The following is a 9,777-nucleotide window of genomic DNA, read 5'->3' on the forward strand; positions in this document are numbered from 1 at the left end:
TCCTTGCGCCAAGTAGTACGCACCATCATCTGGATATGTATGCAACAAAAGTTCAACATTCACCTTCTGCTAACGTTACCATTTATGTCAAGTCGCATACGTTTGCCTATCCGTATCAAGTTACCCTCTGATATCTGGAACAGGACCTGGCGATTGTTTATTATAGTTATCAATTTTTGGCTTAACTAAATTCCACAAGCAATACTTTTGAATAAAATATTACAATGTCGATGACTCTTGCAGTGTGGCGATGTAAACATACGGGACTTCCGGGTTAAATCACATGACAATGACGTAGCTAATTTAAAGGAGCAGGGTGTGCCAAGCCAGAAAGGAACAGGTTGGTTGTTTAGCAAAACCGACTCGTGCGGCAAAAACAAAAATTAATGCGTAATTTCTTGAGTTATCCTAGAGTAATTCTGACTATTTTGAGTAAGTGGCTACTGCATCTCAAAATGGACAAACTGTACTATTGACGTGTTATTCTCGTTCTTCTTCTTTTTCCGCTGAGGTTTATTGGCAGACTCATAAGGTGTACTGCCGCCACCTACTGTACAGGTTTTTTAATTTTTTTTATGAACAAATCATAGCAATTACCAAAAATAAAATACAAAAAATAAACACAAACTAAATTCACCCTACTACCCTGAATTTCAAACAAAAACTACTATTCAGATCCCTACACAGGCTCAGGAAACTGGGAGGGAGAACCCCTGTAACATTTTGGCTGTAAAGTCCTGGAGATCCAAAAATCTATTTGCCGCCTTCACAATGATGTCTAGCTTCTTTGATTTTTGATTAGTTTGAGTAGTTAAATTTATCACCTGTGCAATAGACGCAACAATGTCCATCGTCTTCACTAATAGTCAGGATCCCTCTCCTGCATGGCATTCATTGCAGACTGTGGGACATCCACTACTATGTCCTCTCTACTCACTCCTTCAGGTATTTTCACTGCCTCCTTATAGGAGACATGCTGGATCGCCCTGATCCAAGGTACTGCGACCTCCTTCATCCGTACAGGGCACTCTGGGAACTCGGGAATGTGATTCCCATCACAATTACAACAACATGCTTCATCTGACTCTTCAACTACTACATATTTATTCATTCAACAAACACTTGCCACATGTCCAAACTTTTTACAATTATAACACTGCAACGGCATCTGTACATACGGTCTCACCGCATATCTCACATATCCAAGTTTTACATAAGTTGGGAGAATCACTTCACCCAAAAACTTTTAAAAGCGATATGCTTTGCTCCTTCCTTCCGTCTATCATTCGATTCAATCAACATGCATCTACCACTCCTGGAATGTTCTCCCTAAACCACACAGCCTCTATGTCCAACAAAACACCAGAGATGACACCTTTAACCAGTGCCCTACTCTGAAAATCATAACTTTCCAAATCATACGTTGACATCTTGTTGAGCCACAGAGCTTTCGCCTTTTGTGCTTTTGACACACGAAATGAGCATGATACCGCTCCTGGTCACTCAAACCGATTCCACTCTACCCAATTCGTATTTTTTATTTGTTTGTCTTGTTTTTCAAGAGAATGTAATTTAAGGGAGTTTGTGAGCACACTCGTTTGGTTCGGCTTGCCGAGTTCCGCTAGGTGCCAGCCAAACTGAAGCATGCTGACGCCTTTAGACTGTTGGCAACATGTACACTAATATTTAGTCTCCAAATGTTTATTGAAAATATAAATACATTTTCACAATGAGCACTTGTCTCTCAAATACTGTACGTTGTTACAGTCGTTGTTCAGGTTTATACCTGTTGCTGCCAGCAGCATGCGTGGTAGGAGCGTGAGCACAGCGGTTTGTGTCTCATCTCTAACAGTAGAGGAAGATGCCTGTGACAACTTTAACAGTTTCCTCTTGTCTTTCTTTAATGTGTTCTGTTTAACAGGTACAGTATGTAGTGTACCAATCACATTATCTATAGGAAATGTTATAGTCGAAATTGTTTTCCGAGTGATACTTACCTTTTTATGTGGAAATTGAAAAGTTTAAATGTATAAATTGATCGAGTGAAACTGCAGTAAAAGTGCAGCAACTGCAGTCGACTGTGGTATTTTGGACGCAGTAATTGCAGAATAACTGCACTCTAACTGTAGTTGAATTGCATAATTACTGCAGTAAAATAATAATAATTGGAATGCAGTGTTTGCCACATACTGCATTTGTACTGGACTCAGACTGCAATCTTTTTTCAAAGCGATCTCAGAGATGAATGGGTTAAGCTAGGCTAGTTAATAGAATAATACTAGACAAAATGGCGCCTGCTAATATTCGGGTTTGAACGTTTGGTTTATATCTCCTCTAATATAATATTGTGGTTTCTTTTCTACTTCATTTATACCTTTGTTCATTTTTATTAAAACAGTGCATGTCTATTAAGTTTTATCTGAGGTTATGATAAATACTGCAATGGTATATTTTGAAATTCAAGTCAATGTATTAGAAGGACTATTTTAAATACAGAGGCTGTATTATCTTGCTGCACTTACAGTACTTTATAAGGTCTCATGAGTTTCTAAAGGGAAAACAAGTTGAATGTATTTCATTGTGATTTCTCATGTGAATTTGTTCTAGAATATTGGAAAAGTCATTTGTACACATTACCTTTTTGAACTTGAACTAGTTAAGAAAACATGATTGAGTGCTTTATCAAACGAAAAGTGAATCAACACTAGATGAATACGCCTGTTACAACTTTAGCAGTTTCCTCCGGTCTCCTTTTATTTCTTCTGTTTAACAGAAACATAACGTTATCTGCATTTTAGTCCCCACCACATGGGACCTGTGACATCAACATAGACATGACATCAGTCAAAACACCTCAAAACAAGACATGGTTTCAATAACAAGATACAACAAGCTGAAACGAGCCACCTACGATTCCCCACATGGCGGCTTCTTGGCATTGTTGATAGCCATCTGACCTTTCAGAATCATAACAACACATGCCTTCCGGCCACATACATTATTTTTGTGAAGTTGTCAGCCAACCAGTCTATAGAAACCAAGAGTTGACCAAGTCAATGTAGCCTGGGTACCAGTCAGTCTGATTAGCTATTCCACTCCTTGTCATGTTTGTCATGACAATTTCATCAGGAGTTCAATTAAGAGAACAGAAATAGACTGGCACACAAGTCAATAGCGTTGACATGGCATATTTTTTTTATTTGTGCAGTGCCAATCAGTGTTCTTTTAACCATGTCTATGTTTCTAAAATAGGATCATTTAATTCACCAACATTGTTGTCCTATCAAATACTGATAACTTTGTTTCTGACTATCTCTAGCCTACAGATGCACTCACATGATGACCTGATGCTTGAAAAGTCACAGTAATAATGTACAGCAGTAACAAACATGGTGCCTCTGGATTTAGAAACTCTCTGGTAAAGGTCTTCACGGGTCCAACTGAACCTGATATACTGAGCGGGTCTGGGTCCAAAATTTCTAACTTGTCCTTCGGGTCCTGGTTGGGTACTGTTTGATTGCCATCAAAGCTCATCACGAAGCTCATCACAATGCTAAGGACCCTGGGACTAATCACCTCCCTCTGCAACTGGATCTTGGACTTCCTGACGGGCCACCCCCAGGTGGTAAGGGTAGGCAACAACACGTCTGCCACACTGATCCTCAACACTGGGGCCCCTCAGGGGTGTGCACTTAGTGCCCTCCTGTACTCCCTGTTCACCCACGACTGCGTGGCCAAACATGACTCCAACATCATCATTAAGTTTGCTGACGACAATAGTGGTAGGCCTGATCACCGACAACGATGAGACAGCCTATAGGGAGGAGGTCAGAGAACTGGCAGTGTGGTGCCAGGACAACAACCTCTCCCTCAATGTGAGCAAGACAAAGGAGCTAATCGTGGACTACAGGAAAAGGCGGGCTGAACAGGCCCCCATTATCATCAACCGCGCTGTAATGGAGCGGATCGAGAGTTTCAAGTTCATTGGTGTCCACATCACCAATTAACTATCATGGTCCAAACACACCAAGACAGTCGTGAAGAGAGCACAACAAAACTTTTTCCCCCGCATGGGTCCCCAGATCCTCAAAAAGTTATACAGCTGCACCATCGAGAGCATCCTGACCGGTTGCATCACCGCCTGGTATGGCAACTGCTCAGCATCTGATTGTAAGGCGCTACAGAGGGTAGTGCATATGGCCCAGTACATCACTGGGGCCAAGCTTCCTGCAATCCAGGACCTATATAATAGGGAGTGTCCGAGGAAAGCCCATAAAATTGTCAGAGACTCCAGTCACCCAAGTCATAGACTGTTTTCTCTGCTACCGCACAGCAAGCGGTGCCAGAGCACCAAGAGTAGGATCAAAAGGCGTCTACCACCAAGCCATTAGACTGCTGAACAATTGAATGGCCACCGGACTATTACATTGACCCCCCCCCCCCCCCCCCCCCCCCCCATTTGTTTTGTACATTGCTGCTACTTACTGTTTATTATCTGTGCATAGTCACTTCATCGATACCTATATGTATAAATTACCTCAACTAACCTGTACCCCTGCACACTGACTTGGTATCGGTACCCCATGTATATAGCCTCGTTATTGTTGTGTTGTTGTGTTGTTTTTTTATTATGTTTTACTTAATTTATTTGGTAAATATTTTCTTAACTCTTCTTGAACTGCACTGTTGGTTAAGGGCTTGTAAGTAAGCATTTCACAGTAAGGTCTACACTTGTATTCGGTGCATGTGACAAATGGAGTTTTATTTGATTTTAGATAAGTTAAAATAAAAAACGACAGGTTAGAACTTTTAGCTGGGACTGATGAGAGACAAAATCACTGATGAGGTCAACTGTTTCCATCTCATTACCTGTATGACGCAGCAGTGTATTGCTTTATACTCTTTTGGCACTTGTTTTGCTTCAATTACAGTTGAAGTCGGAGGTTTACATACACCTTAGCCAAGTACATTTAAACTCAGTTCTTCACAATTCTTGACATTTAATCCTAGTAAAAATTCCCTGTATTAGGTCAGTTAGGATCACCACTTTATTTTAAGAATGTGAAATGTCAGAATAAGAGAAGAGAGAATGATTTATTTCAGCTTTTATTTCTTTCATCACATTCCCAGTGGGTCAGAAGTTTACATACATTCAATTAGTATTTGGTAGCATTGCCTTTAAATTGTTTAACTTCGGTCAAACGTTTTGGGTAGCCTTCCACAAGCTTCCCACAATAAGTTGAATGAATTTTGTCCCATTCCTCCTGAAAGAGCTGGTGTAACTGAGTCAGGTTTGTAGGCCTCCTTGCTCGCACACGCTTTTTCAGTTCTTCCCACAAATTTTCTATGGGATTGCGGTCAGGGTTTTGTGATGGCCACTCCAATACTTTGACTTTCTTGTCCTTAAGCCATTTTTCAACTTTGGAAGTATGCTTGGTGTCTGCTTGGGGTCATGATGCCATCTATTTTGTGAAGTGCACCAGTCCCTCCTGCAACAAAGCACCCCCACAACATGATGCTGCTACCCCCACAACATGATGCTGCTACCCCCATGCTTCATGGTTGGGATGGTGTTCTTCGGCTTGCAAGCCACGCCCCTTTTCCTCCAAACATAACGATGGTAATTATGGCCAAACAGTTCTATTTTTGTTTCATCAGACCAGAGGATATTTTTCCAAAAAGTAGACAGAACGTGTCTCCTTCCTGAGCATGATGGCTGCGTTGTCCCATGGTGTTTATACTTGCGTACTATTGTTTGTACAGATGAACGTGGTACCGTTAGGCATTTTGAACTTGCTCCCAAGGATGAACCAGACTTGTGGTCTACAATTCTTTTTCTGAGGTCTTGGCTGATTTCTTTTGATTTTCCCATGATGTCAAGCAAAGAGGCACTGAGTTTGAAGGTAGGCCTTGAAATACATCCACAGGTACACCTCCAATTGACTCAAATTATGTTAATTAGCCTATCAGAAGCTTCTGAAGCCATGACATCATTCTCTGGAATTTTCCAAGCTGTTTAAAGGCACAGTCAACTTAGTTTATGTAAACTTCTGACCCACTGGAACAGTGAATAAGTGAAATTATCTGTCTGTAAATCCCCCCCCCCCCCCCAAAAGACTTGTGTCATGCACAAAGTAGATGTACAAACCGACTTGCCAAAACTACAGTTTGTTAACAATAAATTTGTGGAGTGGTTGAAAAACTAGTTTTAATGACTCCAAACTAATGTATGTAAACTTCCAACTTCAACTGTATATGCTCTATGAAGTAATCTCTGTATAACTTATAAAGGACAAGTTCTTTAATATCTAATGTAGCAGAAGTTTACAATACAAACTTCTCTGTAGGCTAAAAAATATGACACAAAGCATGATGTACTGGTTAAGCAAAAAAACCTGTTGAACACTTTGAACAAATTTGATCAAAAACATGTTATAACCTATGAAAGCATGACATTTATCTTGTGCCCTTTCATATTATTTTAAAGGAAGAAGTGAACAGTAATTAGCTATTCTCCTTCACCCTTGCCTGTTTGCTGTTTGACCCTATGTGTGATGGTTTCAGTGGCCATTTTAGCATGTCAATCATGATGGGGGAAAAATAAATAAAGTGTGATGCATTCCAGCAAAGCCACAAAACAACACTAAACAATACATTAATTGCACTATAACGATGACAAACGGTACCCACAAACTGTTAGGGCCTACATAAGGGTTTCCCAACAGCAGTCCCAGCATCTTACCACTGCTACACAAGGCTATCAGCTTGTCTGGCAGTGAAACAGTTCAGCTTCATTTTCTGCCTTTAAAAAAACATGGCTCACTTGCTTCTAATGACAATTGTACAAACTATGGCATAAGGGGATGACAAGCGGATAAGAGGCAATCCGTAATTTCGATTAAGACATTAATGAGCAACCTAGGACGGACGTAACGTTAGTCAATATAACTATTTGTTTAGCACTTTTGAAATGTACAGCGACAGAATTCAGAACATGGGCCGTTCTTACACCAAGTCAGAACCGTAGGATAAATAAAGGAACCGTAGGATGCATACAGTATAAGCAGACAATGAAAGCTCTTACAATATTCAATGATTACATTTCTCTAAAACAGATTATAGGCTACACATGCACCACTAAGTCAGAACAGTAGGTGAAATTAAGAGGGGTAAATAGACTAAATTATTAGGGTGAGACACATGGGCCACTAACATCTTACTTCACAACACACACTTATTATTACTTTCTTAGCTACAGTATACATATCTCCCTGGCATATTGCATAATTTATGCAGCAGCATATAATACATTTTTGGACTCACCTTGTTGTGTTGTGATCACTTGAACAGGAGGTGGCACGGCGGGTCTTCGTGGGCAAATCTTGCCAACAAAGTCTTGCATTCTCTGGATTTATGGTGCTTTCAAAACAACTGGAGGCCGGATTTAGTTGGATGACCATTCAAAACGTATTTTCCCAGTCAGAGCTCGTTTATTCCTGACTTCCTAGTTGTCTTGAAACTCACTGAAGTCAAGTTAACAGTTGTTTTGAGCGTGGCACAAATCATGTTGAATGTTTATCATTTTAAACTTGGAAAAGAGCCCCTTAATACCAGATTTGGGACCACACAGCCACTGTCACTGATTTCTTCCAAACCACTTGTTGAATTTGCGATTTACTTGTTGTGTAATGTTGTGTAATGGCCAATGAGCACCGATACATTTTAACTTCATATGACAAGGATTAAAAAGGATTTGCCAGTATATTGTCGACTTGATTGATGATGATGACAGCTAGCTAAGATTGTGAAAGTATGATGCTGACATGATCAGTCCAATCAAAGCTACTGTACATACAGTATGATGTGATTTGATGTAATTTTATCTGTGGCCAATGACCTTGACTGCTCTTGGATGAGCACTTCTAATGTAACACTTGAAGGGCTAGAATTTAAGGTCTCCTCTTCCACTTGGCAGTAACGTAAAGTCCCCACGAGTGACAGAACACTGAGCTAATCACAGCGCAACGCTCCATATTTTCTGTTGGCTTGCCCCACCACAGAAAGCACTGAGCTAGGCTGAAACACCTGCATTTTGGAGCTGCCTTACTCAAGAAAACAAAAAAAGAGACCATGTTTGTATGCGGCTTTAATAACTCAATGATATATATTATTTTTTACCTTGTTTGTAAATAGATATGAGACACGTATTAATGCTAAAATAACATGCAAAACAGGCCCTTTTTGCTTAAAATGTGGGTCTGAATGACGGCTCGCCACTGGATAGTTTATTTGTTCTTTTAAATCCCTCAGTCCAACACCTGTAGCCTTAAATAAAAATAGTTTGAGGGGTACACAGCAGTAAGAGGATGTGTATGTTTTCCTTACTAAAAGTTCTGATTGAGTAACCCATAGATGACAGCTGTTGAAATAGGCCATAAAGTACCTGGTGACAAAGAGCCAATCTGAGATTTTTGCTGCCACCGTTCCAGAGTTAATGGCCAGTGCCAGGCCAATAATGTTTAGTGGTCCCCAGGACACCAAACATTAGGAACACCACAAACATGGTCAAGAAATTACTTTAGTTTCTGCTCGTCATCTGGTTTCACCCTGTTTCACCTGGATGATAAACACCCAGATCCTCAGGTAGCAGTAACAGACCACCGAGAGGGGCACCAGGAAGTGGATCAGCACCAGAGCTGGTCTAATAGGAGCTGACAGTCTGGGTGAAGGTGCAGGAGTAGAGGCGTGGGTCATACTGCAGAGAGCCCACTAAGAAGTTGAGCACTGTGGCCATGGCAGTTAGCAGCCAAGTGAGGCCCAGGTAACAGCAGATGTTCCTGGTGCACAACATGTGGTCATAGTGCAGGCTGTGGCAGATGTACCGGTTGATGGAAATGGCCAAGATGTTAAAGACGGAGCCAATGATACTGAGGTCTATGATGAAGCCACTGAGCTGGCAGTGCATGTCCCCAACGATCCAGTCATTGTGGAAGATGGACAGGAGAGCCAGGGGGTAGGGGTACACTGCCACCACGTCTTCCACCGACATGCTCACCAAATATGTTTCCTACAAGAGACAAAACAATAATTTTAATGGTCCAACTTAGTGAATATAAACATTCAGCCGTATTAAATATATGTATGCACTGGAGTGCATAGAGTGCATACTAATATCATGGCCAGACAGTTACTGCGTAATAATTAGAGACACTTGTTGTATTCAGCGCATGTGACAAATACATTTGACTTGAGACACAGTCGTCTGGTTTCACAAGACTAGGTGCATACTAATATAGTAGTATTTGTTCAGGTAAACTTGAGCGGCAAATCAATAACCTAATCTTAAAAATGTCTAATCCAATAGGACAAAATGTACTGAGCCAATTGAAGCAAAATCATTTCCTGCTGTGGACTCTATGTCATCAGTTTGATTTATGGAGCATGATTCCTCCTGACAGGAGTAGCGTCTGTATCTCTCTCACCCTCCGATGACCAATGTCCAGCCAGAGAAACACACACTTCTCAATAATAGAATTGTCTTGACTTGATAATCTTATCCACTTTGCCCTTGATTTTATGTAGGTGCTATTCACCTTCTTCATGTAATCATCATCCAATTTGGATTGTAGATCAGTGTATGTTTGTCATCGATAGACAAATCTGACTTGTTACAAAGACTGGCGAACAAAAATATAAATGCAACAATTTCAAAGATTTTATTAGGGCTGTCCCCGACCAAAAAACATATTGGTCGACCAAAAGTAGTCTGGTCTTTCG

General features: G+C 40.7%; 1 pseudogene; it reads right to left on the reverse strand.

Moving 5' to 3' along the window:
- Positions 1–8,194: 8,194 nt before the first annotated feature.
- LOC110534920 (melatonin receptor type 1C pseudogene) lies at positions 8,195–9,049 on the reverse strand (annotated as a pseudogene).
- Between the last annotated feature and the right edge of the window lie 728 nt (positions 9,050–9,777).

Source organism: Oncorhynchus mykiss, chromosome 10, assembly GCF_057628025.1.
Source record: "Oncorhynchus mykiss isolate SJ-2025 chromosome 10, ASM5762802v1, whole genome shotgun sequence".
Taxonomy (NCBI): domain Eukaryota; kingdom Metazoa; phylum Chordata; class Actinopteri; order Salmoniformes; family Salmonidae; genus Oncorhynchus; species Oncorhynchus mykiss.